This window comes from Polypterus senegalus, chromosome 11, assembly GCF_016835505.1.
Source record: "Polypterus senegalus isolate Bchr_013 chromosome 11, ASM1683550v1, whole genome shotgun sequence".
NCBI classification, from domain to species: Eukaryota; Metazoa; Chordata; class Cladistia; order Polypteriformes; family Polypteridae; genus Polypterus; species Polypterus senegalus.
Window position 1 is genome coordinate 30,453,536 of NC_053164.1, and position 15,900 is coordinate 30,469,435.

Below are 15,900 nucleotides of genomic sequence, written 5' to 3' on the forward strand. Positions count from 1 at the left end.
TGTATAATTTGGTGTTTGTGCACTTGGGGCTGTGTTGTGCCTGTGGGGATTACGGGGAAGACGTGAAAAAAAAAAAAAGTTTATTTATTTTACACGTGCCTCCCTGTCCATCTGTGTCAGGTCAACCGCCCATATAGCGCCTTTTGTTACAGTATATAGACTATTGTAGGGCAACAGTTTATTATCACAGTTTTCTAGACTGCAAAAATGTTGTTTGTTCAGTAGTTGACCTGTGTTTGTTTTCTTAGTAGAGTTCAATATTTTTCTTCTTTCCTCTTTTGTGTTCTTTATTGTGTAGACTTTATCAGAATGCTTCAAATCCCATAGACTTACCACTGTTTATAAGATATTGTACTTTATATCTTCTCCCCACCATCCCTTCTATATCTATAACCTCAGGAAATTACGTAGAGTAAAAAACAAGCAGGAGTTAAGTTACAACTTTAAATATTGTATTATTGATACTATTTATAAAATAATATCAATAAGGAAAGTACTTGTGATTACTGACATCCATACAACCTAATAAATGCTAGATGTGACGTTTCAGGTGGTATACAGACTTGTAGTTACCTAAATGTCTCTAAGTCATCATTTTTAGTCTGCATTCTTCAGGACAGGCCGCATGCCTCTCTCAATTTAGCTGCCCAGCTGTGCTTTCTGCTTGTGTCTGGCTTTTCAGGCTATGGTGTGAGAGAAAGAGAGAGTGGGAGAGGTAAAGCAAAAAATGTACACATTCTCTGTCCAATTTCTAACACCAGTAGGGGGTTGTAGTACGGAATGGCCTTTGATTCAAAACCAATCCCAAACAGCCATACTTCAGACCAACAGAATTCCAGTACAACTCATCCCCCAGTTGCTTTCTTACAGACTATAGCAAGTCCAAACACAGTCACTCTTACCGAGTTGGTCTGATGCTCCATCCCTCACACTGCTTTTCCACACCTACTCTTGATTAGTGGGTTTAGTTGAAGTTTGCCAGGTAGGCGGTTTTACGGCTTTCCTGTGGTGGATGGTTGAGAGAATGTCTTGTAGAGAATCATTTGCCAAACTGGTTTTAGATACTTCCCCCAACCCTGCAATAAATCTCTCATCCTAAGTCAGGCATGAGACATGAAAACGTTGCTATTCTATTCTCATCAATGAAACGCTAACACTACATTTGCTTTGTCTGACTTACCAATAAAGATGTAAAAAATTTTATCAACTTATATACAACATTTCACCACACAACCTCCCCCTATTATCGACTAATAGTCATTTGTTATTAAAAAATGGAACTTTGCTTAATAACAGACAAAAATTACACAATGATAAATTTCTGCCAAAAAATCTGCATAATGTGTGCAAGAATTTGCTTAACGTTGAGTGAAATTCTTTCACAAACAGCATTTTTGTTTAAGATTAGGTGCTTATTGACATGTTCAAGAGTTAGTCAAGTGCACAGCCCATTAACTGTTAGACTTTTCAGACTATTCTTGCTGTCATAGGACTATGTTGTGATTAGCATTTTTATTTATTTATTTTTTAGTGTTCCCCTTAGGTTTTAGATACAATGTAAACATTTACATTCTAATGTTTGTTTTTTTGATTTAAGTTAGTTTCAGTGATGTTAAAAATAATTTAATTCTGCAATACCATTTTGTTTTCCTTTGGTCGCTGCCATTTTGTGAAGTTGGATAGTGGTTGCTATGGAGTTGCTATGCAGGGACAGGCAGAAGTCTGTAGCAAATGGTTTCATCATCGTAACAGTATAAAGGTTAATGCTGTGCATTTCCTAGTTTGCGGATATTCCAGGAACGTTGATGTAGTGAAGCCTTTCCAGTATGAAGCACAAAAATAGGGGTGCAGGCCTCATAACCACTAGCTAGACAAGATCTTTACCTTGATCTAGCTCTCCAGATTAGGCCAAATTACTAGCAGACAAGACCCAAATTCAACATACAGGCTTCTTAATTTTGCTAGGCCTAAAATGGAGCAAAGTCTTTTAGCAAGAAAAAATCAAAAGGGAAGGAGAAGAATGCCACACATGCAATGCAGTTTTTAGTAGATCAAGTCTTAGCTTCTAAAAATTAATACCTGGGTCCCATAGTCGTTATTTTGAGTGATTTTAATTGTTCCACCTTGGAATTTGAGCTTCCAGGTATATGTAACAGGTGAGGTATGCTACTCTACAGGGACAAAATGTGGACCACTGCTAAAGCACTATGTCAAATTCTTACCATGACATCCCACTGGCTCCTTTGGGCAAATCTGACCATGCCATGATACTTCTTCTCCCCTCATACAGACATTAAGTGAAATCTGCTGCAAAACATTGCGTATGTGAATTAGTGAGGCTGGGGAGAGACTATGGGGTGGCCTGGACTGAACTCTCTGGGAGGTATTTAGAGAAGCCTCTTCTGGTTTAAATGAGCATATGGGCACAGTTACTTCTTATATTTTTTTCAGGAAAAACGGTTACAAATTCAAGTCCTCCCCATCACAGACTAATCCTTCCTTACTTGATGAGCTGAACTTTTTCTTTTATAGGTTTGAGAAGCCTCCATCCACTTAGGACAATGAACCATGTAACCTTCCTCCCTTACACTCCACAAAGTATGTTTGTTCTTTCAGATACAAAAATGTCATATAAAGCCAGGTCCAAGCAATTTCTCTCCCTCCACGGTAAGACACAGCACTGCTTAGTTAGCACCCATGTTTACAGGCATTTTCAATTTTTCTTTGATTCAGTGCAAAGTCCCTACATGTTCTGATGAATCCACAATAGTTTTTGTACCAAAGATAGCAAAATATTTCCTATTTAAATGGTTACGTATCAGTGGTTCAGACCTCTGCAGTAACTTTTTGAATGTCTAATTCATCAACATCTCAAAAATGTCATAAATGTACTCCTTAACCTCCTTCAGTTTATGTACTGTGCCAAAAAGTCAGTTGAGGATGCATGTAACATGACTCTGCACTGTCTAGCAGCATTGATTTATGCTACTTATGCTAGGATCATATTTTTGGACTTCAGTTCTGCATTTAACTCAGTCATGCCAGAGCTTCTCCCTTGCAAATGTCTCAGTATGAGCTTGGATTATGCTACATGACTCGGGATCTCTGACACTTTTATCATCAGACAGTGAATCTGGGGAAATATCAGTCAGGGTCAATGACCCCTCACACACCTTCAGGAGTTTGTTAAGCCTCCTCTCATTTTCTTTGTCTACACCAATGACAGCACCTCCACTGACCCTTCTGTTAAAATGCTACAGTTTGCAGATGACACCATTCTGATGGTGTGCCTCTCAACAAGGTGAAATAAATTACATTTCTTGGCACCACTATCACTCTCTGTCTGTACTGGGATGAAAACATTACTAAAAAAAATAAAAAATACATCCATCTATTATCTAACCCGCTATATCCTAACTACAGGGTCACGAGGTCTGCTGGAGTCAATCCCAGCCAACACAGGGTACAAGGCAGGAAACAAACCCCGGGCATGGTGCCAGCTCACCTCAGGGCGATAAAAAATACAGTGTATGTTTTATCTTCATGTAAATGGAAGTTTGGTGATGGATTCAAAAATTTACTTTCAATTTAAGTTCAGATGTGTGAATGTGTGTGTGAGTAGTTTTTAAAAATACTTGTACATGTACACATGCACAGTGGTGCACGTACACATACTGTCAAAAAATGTGTAAGTGAATATGGATGTTTTACTGGGAATGGGTGCAGTTCTGTATCATATTGTTTTATAGATTTCTGTTTTTGTACAATATACTTCTGTCATTTATGGCTGCAAATAATGTTGGAATAGTGTTGTTTATTGAATATCGTGCTGTTAATTTTATTTACCATGTTATGGGTATGGATGTAACACCAAGAGAAATTGATAGCAATTATTTTGCCTAGAAATAAAGTTAAATTCAATTTAATTCAATTGTAGCATCTCTAACTGTAACCATTGTGAAAGCTGGCCCGGACACAGACAGACGGACAGCATATTTTCACCCACACACCGTTTATTTACAATAATATTATTTACAAGCTGCTCACGTGCACCCCCAGTGCCTTCTTGCACCGATTTCCCCAATGTCCAGGCCCATAGTCTCTTGTGCCTTCCTGGCCGCCTCCCGTCCTCTCTCTCCAGCTCTGTCTGCTTCCTCCCGACATCCACCTCTGACTGAAGGGAGGCGGCCCCTTATATAATGCTCCCGGATGAACCCCAGGTGTTCCCGGCATTCCCTCCTTAGCCACGCCCCTGGCCTCCTGGCAGCTCTCCGGGCGCCAAATAAAGTCTTCCCCCCAGCACTTCCTGATGTGGCGGAAGTGCTGGGCTCCAGGGACAATTAGGCACTGGGGCGGCGCCTGGCGGTGGCCACGGGTCCCTACAGGGCTGGGCTTCAAAGCCCCCTACCCGAGGCCTCCTGCATAACCAGGACGGATGCCCCCTCTCGGTCTGGAGGAGGCCCATGCCCTCCTCTGGTCCTCCAAGGCGTCCCGGCCGGGCTCCAGCCCCGGCCAAGGACCACACAGGATAAACCGGAATCGGGGCGCCGCCTGGCGGTGGCCACGGGCCCCTACAGGGCTGGGCTTCCAAGCCCTCCACCCGTGGTCCCCAACAGAACCAGGACGGACGCCCCCTCGCGGTCTGGAGGAGGCACAAGCCCTCCTCTCGTCCTCCTGGGCGTCCCGGCCGGGCTCCATCCCCGGCTAGGGACCACAACATCTATTAATTATTGTATGGAAATAGTCATGTTATAATAACTATGGCAGCGCCTGGTATGGCAGCAGCTACTCCAGCTCCCAACAGCAAAGTGTAATTTCCGTTAAATGTACTGACTACTTCTACACAGCTAAATACAAAATTGGTCTATGACTGGTGTACTTTACTCAGATTTCATGCATCAGAGTTATTGAAAAATCTACCCACTGTTTTACTAGCCTTAGAACTCAAAACACTCCATAAACCGGGAGTTTTACCCCCTTAAGATTCAGATGTCTGTGCAGCAGCAGGCCCTTCTACCATCACTGATTGCAACAGGAAGCGACGCAAGCGGTGTGAGAGACCATGCAAATGTGGCACTCGAGTGGGTATCAGAGATAGACTAAAGGCCAACCCCTATAAGCGCTTCCATCAATTCTGTTGTCTAACCATTCTCTCCCTGGAAAATAAAATAGACTATTTGAGACTGGATTAAACTATTGAATGCAAAGTAGGAAATTATTTTGCCCTGATCTTCACTGTGACATGGCTTAATTCTACTGTCCCCAATAGTGCCATTCATGTGGGTGGACTAACAACATTCTGTGAGGAAAAGAGCCACAATTTTAGTGTCTCCAGGAGGAGATGTATGTATTTATACTAGCAACAGCTGGTACGCTAATAGTAAAATTGTCTCAAGCCACTGTTTGGAAAGTATAGAGTTCCTGACACTGAGGTGCCGACTATTCTACTTCCCAAGGGAATTCACAGTATTTAGCATTATAGCTGTATACATTCTTCCCAGTGCAAACACAAAAGACACACTATCCACACTGTATCAGTCCATCAGCATGATTTTAAATACTAATCCAGAATGTGTTCATATTATCGCTGGAGACTTTAATCAAGCAAACTTGAGAACAGTTTTATCACATTATTACCAATGTGTGGACTCTGCAACCAGAAGAGAAAACACATTAGACCAGGTTTACACAAACATCAAGCAGGCATTTAGGGTAACCTCACCTTGGAAAATTGGACCATCTCTCTGTTATGCTTATTCTAGCATACAGGCCACTGTTAACTAGAGCAAAGCCATCTGTGAAGTAGATAAACATTTGGTCAGAGGGAGCAGTTTTAGCACTCCAGGACTATTTTGAATGCACAGAATGAAATACGTTCAGAGAGGCTGCCACTGTCAATCCAAAATATCAACCTGGGAAGTATGCTGTCTGTGACGGCATTCATATCCAAGTGTGTAGAAGATGTGACTGTCATCAAGAATATTACAACACATGCCAACCAGAAACTCTGGCTCACCAGAGTGGTGCATGCACTTCTAAGGGTATAAAATGCTGCCTTCAAGCGTGGGGACAAAAATGCTCTTAGATCTGCACGAGCCAACCTGAATCGGGGCATGAGTACAGCAAGGTATGCTTATGGACAGAAAATCCAGGGTCACGTCACTAATTCAGAAGAAATCAGGTGCACTTACTTCACACGCTTTGAAGAAAAGAACAAAACAACAATGAAAGCCACTCCCAGCCTGAAGGATGAAGCACTCTGTCTTGACCCAGCTGATGTGCAGAGGACACTGAGCAAGGTCAACCCACATAAAGCTGTAGGTCCTGACAACATACCAGGGTGTATACTCAGGGAATGTGCTGAACAAATCATGCACATCCTTACAGTCATTTATAATAGCTCTCTGAGGCAAGCCATCATACCTCTTGCTTCAAGACCTGTACTATCTAAGCCAGTGCCAAAGAAGTCACCAGCATTAATGCTCAATGACTATTGAACTATAGCTGTCTCCCCTATCATGATGAAATGTTTTGAAAGGCTGGCCAAGAACCATATGACATCCAAACTCCCTACAATGTTCAATGTACTTCAGTTTGCATACCACCCTAACCACTTCACCAGTTATGCTATATTGGCAACACTCCATTTGGCTATGGCCCATTTAGAAAATAAGAACAGTTATGTGTGGCTGCTATTTATTGACTTTAGCTTTGCTTTAATACAATTAACCTCCAGCACTTGGAAAGAAAACATAACCAACAAGGCATCAGCACCCTGTTATGCATCTGGATATTGGACTTCCTCTCAGACAGATCCAAGGTAGTATGTGTTGGAAAAACACATCTCTGAGAACATCACCATTAAAACTGGGGTCTCCAGGGCTGTGTTCTGAGCCCTTTGTTGTTCACTGTAATGACTAACGACTGTTGTGCCAGGCATGACTCGAATCATATCTTCAAATTCACAGGCAATGCAACGGTAGTGGGAATCATCAGGAACGATCATGACTTGGCCTACAGAGAGGGAGTGAATCAACTCATTGTCTGGTGTGACAACAACAACCTGACATTGAATATCAACAAGGAGATCATTGATGACTTCAGGGGGAAACATATGGCATATACTCCACTTATAATCCATGGCATCACTGTGGAGTCAGAAAGAAGAAGCACCAAGTTCCAGGGGGTGAAGATCATAGATGACCTGACATGGAATACAAACACAACCTCCCTTGTCAAGAAATCACAGCAGCACCTTCACTTTCTGCTACGGATGAGAAGAGTAAACCTCCCTCCTCCTGTCCTCACAATATTCTACAGTGGCACTATAGAGACCAGCAGCTACACAGTCTGGTGTGGCAGCTGCAGTGTTTCATATCAGAAGTCCCCCCAGAGAGTGGTGAAGGTGGCAGAAGAAATCATCAGGACCACCTTCCCATCTATGCATGAGCTGTACTTGTCACGCTGCCTTCGGAGAGCAACTAAGATAGTCAGAGACCCCATCCACCAAGCCCATGGACTGTAAAAACTTCCACCCTATGACAAACGTTACCGCAGTATGCGGTGAAAGACTGCCAGTCACAGTTGGAGTTTCTTCCCACAGGTTATCAGACTTCTCATCTGACACCAACAGCAAACAATATGCTATCCAATTGGGATAGTTAAACTCCTGAACACACACACAGGCTGTTTGAACACAGATATTTGGATTCTCACATCTCCTAAAATGCTGTTTATCTGTGCGTTATGTTAATGTTTTTCATCACTTGAACACTTTACAACTGTTCACTAATATTACGTTTATTGGATTACACATATATTCTGTCTGTTTATGCTGTCTGTTATGTCTGTTGTATAACGTGCACTTGTCTCTATGTTTGTGTTCGTGTGTTGAGCCTGGAGAAATGCAATTTTCTTTCATCTGTGCACTCCTTGTTGTATGGTTTAAATGACAGTAAAGTAAATCCAATCCAGTCCAATCCAATACAATACAATTTTCTCACTCTCTAGTTGTTGCCTTATTTGTAATAGCCTTTACACAAAAATTATAAGCTTTTGTTTTTGGGTAGGTCTAAGTGCTTTCATAGATACATTCAAACTTAAACATCTTTTGGCCACAAGAGCTATAACATATGTTTACCTAACTCCGTTTTTCTTTAATTAGAAATACAGGGCTCTCTATAATGTTTGGGGCAAAGACACATTTTTCCTTTGATTTGCCCCTCTGCTCCACAATTTACCAATCAAACAATCAAGACATGTATTATAAAGTGCGCATTGCAAAGTTTCATTTAAGGGTGTTGCATACATTTTAGTCACACCATGCTTTGTAATACCACTATTTTGTTTGGTTTTGGTCACTGTTTGATCCTCTTGCCACAATGCATTGTGTGCTTGCTTAGGGCATAGTCTTAAAGGCCAAACTGTTTGATTACATTGGCATTAAGCTATAGATAGATAGATAGATAGATAGATAGATAGATAGATAGATAGATAGATAGATAGATAGATAGATACTTTATTAATCCCAAGGGGAAATTCATTCGCATAACATGAATATGAATAATGTTGCATCCGTGCCACAATATATTCTGAAATGTACTATACAGGTTGTAAAATGAATCATTCCAAATATCACATGTACCTATTTCTCTGTTGTTGGTTTTTTTTTTTTTTCACTAATTCAGCGTGAGCTGGAACACTCAATAAAACTTAAAAAAAAAAAACAAATCAAGTGACTGTGAGATACAAAGAAGGCAGATTCACCAGCATTTGTGTTTCAGCTTTTATCCCTCCAGATCAAAGAATGTCCAGTTTCATTGCCTCAAAACACCACTCACATCTACAGTTACTCCCAGTTTCAAATAAAAACTAACAGTGTCAGATTCCTGGGGGCTGGTTGGGCGGTAATATGCATCATGATCGTGACTGAAAGAATAAAAGTGAAAAAAAATGGTAACTTTTACAAGTCCTATAAATGTACACCGTCTGTTATAGACGCAAACCAAATGTATGTGTTTATGTATAATATTAACAATAAGAGTATCTCACTATTGAAAACGGCAAATATGGGAGGCGGTTGGGATCAAACCGGGGACTCTTGATTACAATACAATACAATACAATACAATTTATTTTTGTATAGCCCAAAATCACACAAGGAGTGCCGCAATGGGCTTTAACAGGCCCTGCCTCTTGATAGCCCCCCAGCCTTGACTCTCTAAGAAGACAAGGAACAACTCCCAAAAAATCCCCAGTAGGGAAAAAATGGAAGAACACCTCGGGAAAGGCAGTTCAAAGAGAGACCCTTTTCCAGGTAGGTTGGGCGGGCAGTGGGTGTCAAAAAGAAACAATACACAAAACAGAACAAATCCTCAATACAGTACAAAAATATTAATTTTAGAAGTACGTAGCAGAATTTGACAATGGATGACATCATATAATATGATTTGGATTTGTTTATAGTCCTGGAGACCTCATCCATCAAGCAGCCTCCCCTATTTGGCCATTCCACAGCTGAAACAGTGCTGGCCCAGCCAATCCGATGAAAATACCTCTCTTTCCCATGATTCCAGCGATCCACCATCACCATAATGACTTTACCATAAGCAGGCACAACAACTTGGCAGGTGGGCCATCGCACCAAGTGCCACATTTGAGCACCGAGAAGAGAAACAGAATAGGTGAGGGTTAGTATCCAATTATAACTATCATGTTACAAGTCAGCAAATCTTACCGCTACGATACAAGCTATTGTATCGTCCTTGAACCTTTTGTGAGCGTTTATTTGATCTTTCGACTTCAGGCTTCACACATTATATAGTTTATACCAACATTTTGTCATTTACTACTAAAATATGAATTTTTTTGATTTAACAATGTATTTACACAGATTATTGTAGAAACGGAACACACATGAAATGCATGTGTTCCAAATAACGATCTATTATTTCCACTCTAAAACTCCAGCACTTCATTCCCAGATAATCAATTAAGGCATGAGCTGGGAGAACATTGTGCATGTTCTGCATCGGTGGGGGAATGGGATACCAGGCTGCTTGCTTCTTGTCTTTATCGGTACATTTACAGGACAAAAGACGCTGATGGAGAGGTGCAATGGGATTTAAGGTGGGCCGGATCTACAAGTTTTTTCGTAGGCTCTGGTGATTCTAGTGTTAAACTGTAAAAGCTCAGCTCTTTTAATCTTTCCTCATAATTTAACCCCTGTAGCCCTAGAATCAGCCTAGTCGCTATTCTCTGGATATTTTCTAGTGCTGCTATGTCCTTCTTGTAACCTAGAGACCAAAACTGCACTCAATATTCCAGATGAGGCCTAACTAGTGCATTATAAAGCTTGAGCATAACCTCCTTGGATTTGGACTCCACACATCAGGGCGCTATATAACCTAACATTCTGTTAGCCTTCTTAATGGCTTCTGAACACTGTCTGGAATTCGATAGCTTAGAGTCCACCATGACTCCTAAATCCTGTTCATTTTCCGACCACCCATTATGTATTCAAACCTAACATTTTTACTTCCCATGTGTAATATTTTACATTTACTGACATTAAATTTCATCTGCCACAAATCTACCCAAGCCTTTATGCTATCCTAGTTCTTCTGTAATGATATAATGAATTTTACAATTATCTGCTAATCCACCTCTTTTGGTATCATCAGCAAACTTAACCAGCTTGTTACTTATATTCCTATCCAAATAATGTATATATATTAAAAATAGCAGCAGCCCTAGCACTTATTCCTGTCCTTGTCAGGTGTTGCTCAATCTTATCCTTAATAATTCCTTCCATTAGTTTTCCTGTGAAGCAAGTTAAGCTTACTGGCTTATAGTTGCTTGGATCTGCCTGGTCACTCTTTTTATATAATGGGATGATATTTGCCATTTTCCAGTGCTTTGGAACCCCTCCAGTGTGCAGTGACTTCCTAAAAATATGTGTCAAGGATTTATATATGGACTCTCTAGTCTCGTTAAGAACTCGAAGGTTATTATTATCTGGTCCTGGTGATTTGTTTGATTTTTAAGCCTACTTAAGAGTGTTGAACGTAGAAGTTTCCTAATGCTACAATATTTACACTGTATGTATGGAAAAGGTTGTGTACTTGATTGCATACAGCTTTACATGTTATTGTCTGTTGGTCATTATGCTGGAGATTCAAAGGGGGATTCACTGTTGTGTTTTACCCAATGGCATTTGCCGGCTCTGTCTGTAGTTGTGATAACTGTTAGAAAGGAGCAACAAGCCAAAAATCTCTGTTAACTCAAAGCAAAACTATAGGAGGCTTGTACATTGTGTAACATTAGTTAGTAAATACTGCCTTTAAGATTTCAAGATCTACAAGGCAGACCTCTGTTAACCTTTTTGATGTCTTAATATATAGAAGGGACTACTGTTGGTTGGGGTTTGTGTTCAAATAGCTCTCCTAATTTGGTAAAGGTGAAGTAATAACATTTTGTTTTGGTATATGAATATATTCTAGTGAGAAACATACAGTATGATAAAATATTAGGGTCTCCCTGAGATCCCAGTTTAGTAGAAACAATGCTAATAACGACAAGCAACAGAAAATAACAAAACAAAAGAATTGTGGAATTCGTTCCAGACTTTGTCAAAGTAGTGCTTCTGGGGGTTAATGTGACTCCAACAGTCGCGGGTCCAATGAAAAACACAGGTGATGTTCCTGCAGGTTTCTTCTCCAGATCCAGAATTGTTTCAGCTTAATGGTGAAACCACATACTGGAGGACATCAGTGGAAATTAAGGAGAAGTGCATTTAGGACTGAAACCAGGAATTAATTCTTTACTCAAATAATTGAGGAAATCAGGAACAAACTACTGAATCATATAGTTGAAGCAGAAACCTTGAGAGCCTTAAAGAAGTATCTGGATGAGATAATGGGATAAATTAGCGTATATCTAAACAAACAAGCCTGATGGACTGAATGGTCTCCTCTTGTCTGTCAAACTTCTTAAGTTCTTATGTTATCAATTCTCAACATAACCTGTGCCCTTTGAGCTTTTCTGCTTTGAGCTTCCAACACAATCACAGAGCACACATGTATGACAATAAGGAAATAGCATCAATTGAATTCTAGTTTGTTACTTTGTCTAATTAAATGGAACACAATTCATAAAATTAAGATGAAATGATTTTAACAGTTAGGACTGATGAAAATTATAAAGGGCATACAGTACTTCTTACTGCATGTAAACTCTGTGAGAAAACTCAAACTTTGACAGGCACCACTGTACACATGGACCACTGCTTGTCTCTCTGGTCAGTTTACAGTTTTATGTTTTTCATTACGTTCTCCAATGCTTAAATTTAAAATGCAACAAAAATTCCCTGTGATGCAAAACTCCTTTAATTTTCTTGAACACCAAATTTGTATTTAGTTTAAAATCCATTTAACATATATTTTTCTGTTTTTCATACAAAGCACTAATGTATACACATAAAAGACATTAACACAACTTAAAATAAAGCCAAGGAATTAAATTGTCTGGCTTCTTTATATTAGCTCAGGCTAAATGGCCTGCATTGATGCATACTAGAAAGCTTTTCATTTTGCAACCCATTCACATTCTTTATAAATTGTTTACTTCACTTGTAAATAGTGGTCTAAACTGAACAATTCATCTTAATAAATATTATTGGCAAGAAAATAAATTTACATCAGTTAAGAGAAGAAAAGAATTTTTTTGTAAGCAAGACATATTTTCTTGATTATTTTATCTTTAGTTTAAAAATCAAAGCAAGTTAGTTGGGATTTAGGTTTAATAGGAAAGAAATGTATATATATATATATATATATATATATATATATATATATATATATATATATATATATATATATATATATATATATATATAACCATAATGAAATAGGGAGAGAAATGTTGAAAACGATATATATATAACGATGGTGTTCTACCAGACAGTTGTGGCGAGTGCCCTCTTTAATGCGGTGGTGTGCTGGGGAGGCAGCATAAAGAAGAAGGACGCCTCACGCCTGGACAAACTTGTTAGGAAGGCAGGCTCTATTGTAGGAATGAAGCTGGACAGTTTGACATCTGTGGCAGAGCGACAGGCGCTGAGCAGGCTCCTGTCAATCATGGAGAATCCACTGCATCCACTGAACAGGATCATCTCCAGACAGAGGAGTAGCTTCAGTGACAGACTGCTGTCACCGTCCTGCCCCACTGACAGACTGAGGAGATCGTTCCTCCTCCACAATATGCGACTCTTCAATTCCACCCGGCGGGGGTAAACGTTAACATTATACAAAGTTATTGTCTGTTATACCTTCATTGTTATCACTCTTTAATTAATATTGTCTTCATCAGTGCTGCTGCTGGAGTATGTGAATTTCCCCTTGGGATTAATAAAGTATCTATCTATCTATCTATCTATCTATCTATCTATCTATCTATCTATCTATCTATCTATCTATCTATTTTGTTATGTTGCAGTTTTATGCTAAAATCATTTAAATGAATTTGTTCCTCATCAAACAACACTCAATCCCCAATATGACAAAGAAAAAATGTGACTTAAAATAAAAAAACTGAAAAACTTGAAAGGAGGTGAGAATTGTGAGAATGCATTTGCTTTGGCGGTGACGAGGGGCAAGCCTCACATTACAAATCTTGTTTTGGGATGCCTCCATTAAAATGAAAGTAGTCCACAACCTGGTACCCTTTCACATGGGTTGTGCTTTTGAAATGAAGACAGAACTCTTGACTAGTGTATCATTGGGAGAGGTGGGCCTTCAATTCAGGAGTGTGACCAGATGTGAATCAATTCCAGGTTGAAGGTTGTTCTAATAGATGAATTAATGTAACACATATTAATAAAAAATGTATGCATTTTGCAGTTTTCAGTTTTCAGCCAATTGACTTCATGTGGATTATGTCACAAGTAATGTAAGATTGTAGACATTTTAATATTATTTACACTACAGTTTCCAGCTTTGGCCACATTTTACTTCCATTGAATCATAAACTTTATTAGCCCAGTTTTCCATGAAAACTTGAGATTACATTTTTTTGCATTACTACATCCCTTGAGTGAGAATTCCCAGCTAGAGATTATGTCCAAAGCCTTTCTGGGGAGAAATTCATTATGAAATGGAGTTTATGTAAAAGTAAAAACACAGGACCCCACAAAGGAATAAAGGTGTTCAGAAAATAGATCAGTGGATGAATTAAAGCAGATACAGATATATAAATGGAAGTAGACTCTATTCACTTGCGCAAAGCAAATTCACTGAGATGTGTTCACTTTGTCTTTGTTTTTTGTCTTATTAGGCCATAGATGAAGACTATCATGGAGTATTGAACTGAAATTGAATGATGGCTATGACAGTTGAAAATTTTTGTTCACCTGAGTAAGTGTACCCTGGGGTCCTCTGCTTTTTCCAGACTGCACATTGATCACCATCCTGACATGTTAGCTGGCATAAAAATGGTAAAGAGAGAGACCATCTGAGCTGCCATTTCAGGAAGGTTTGGCCTACCCGCAAGGACAACTGAGGTGAAAGGACATGCAAGAGTTTGGACTGACACTTCCTGCTTCTCTAATCCCATTAATTTTACTTGCAATGGTACCCCTGAATGGTAGTGCAAAGGACTTATGTTTCACTGAAGCCATCTTAGAGTTGTTTAAAGTGATTAATGAAATTAAGGCCATTAAAAATGAGGTAAGAGACAAAATGTCGAAGTCTGACACTGCTTTGTTGTTCTCTGTTTTTTTAAATGTTATACTGCAGGTTATTAATTAAAATGATTTCTAATTATTAACACAAACCTTAAACTGAGTTTAATAAATGAGAACAATATAAAGCAGATAATTAACCCTTTTACTTAAACATCTTTATTAATTTAAAAACAGTTCTGTTTATTTTATACTGTACTATCAATATCCTGTCATTTTAGAAATGTTTAGTGTTTACTCTATGTTTGATAAGCATTGATATTTCATTGAATGGCTATGTGTTGAATACGATCCAAAATTCTTTTCATCTAGAGTAAAGAGACCATTTTAAATAAATTTTAAATTTTTATTATTTTTTACAAATACGGTTTAAATAGCTTGTGTAATGTTTTTTATAGCCAAGTATATGAAATGGCAATATTGTGTTTTTTTTCTCATTTTTTAGTCTCTCTTGTATCTCTGATCATAAATACACCTCTGCTGATGGCTCATCAGCTGAATTCCTGACTCTACAGCCAGAAGGCACATGGAGTTGCTATTTAAACTCAACATTAAAATTACTTCTGTAAAAGTTCCAGAACCAATTTAGAGTCAAGGAAAACAGTATAAAATCTCAGGACCATGAAGTCACACTGACCTTTTTAGATATTAAAACCATTGCACTTCTTCTTTCATTTAAAGACTAAGGTGACTATAAGGCTATGTCCACACTAATTACATTTTCATTTAAAAATGCAGACAATTGTCTCTGTTTTCATTTTTCATCCACAATACTCTGGCCTTCCACTCCTGAAAACAGAGGCTTTTAAAAACACTTTGCAGAAATGTATACTTCTGAAAACGCGTGGTCTTGCAGTGCAGACAATGCCTTTTTTCAAAAATACAGATTTTAACCACACTCTGATTTGTTTGTGCTTATTATGTGGCCCTTCCCTGATTTGTGGAAGAAGATTTTTTAATCAGACACCCCCCACTAGAATGTCCCAATTTAAGCAATTAAACACAGGCAGGAGAAAGTGTCAATCATTATTCTTTATCTAAACCTTGCAAGAGGCAATAACTTGTCATATTAGTAAGTGTTGCAAAGAAAAGAGCCTCCTCTGCTCTATATCTATGCAATTCATTGATTAAATCACTACTCAAATAAGGAATTCATTAGATAA

At 38.9% G+C, this 15,900-nt stretch overlaps 1 long non-coding RNA gene across 3 annotated transcripts in view; it reads left to right on the plus strand.

Moving 5' to 3' along the window:
• The window catches only part of LOC120538793, a 136,697-nt gene that overhangs the window by 63,858 nt on the left and 56,939 nt on the right, over window positions 1–15,900 (plus strand). For all 3 annotated transcript variants that reach the window (XR_005635510.1, XR_005635512.1, XR_005635511.1), the window contains exon 2: window positions 14,332–14,723. This is a non-coding gene — a long non-coding RNA (uncharacterized LOC120538793). The remainder of the gene's footprint in view (window positions 1–14,331; window positions 14,724–15,900) is intronic.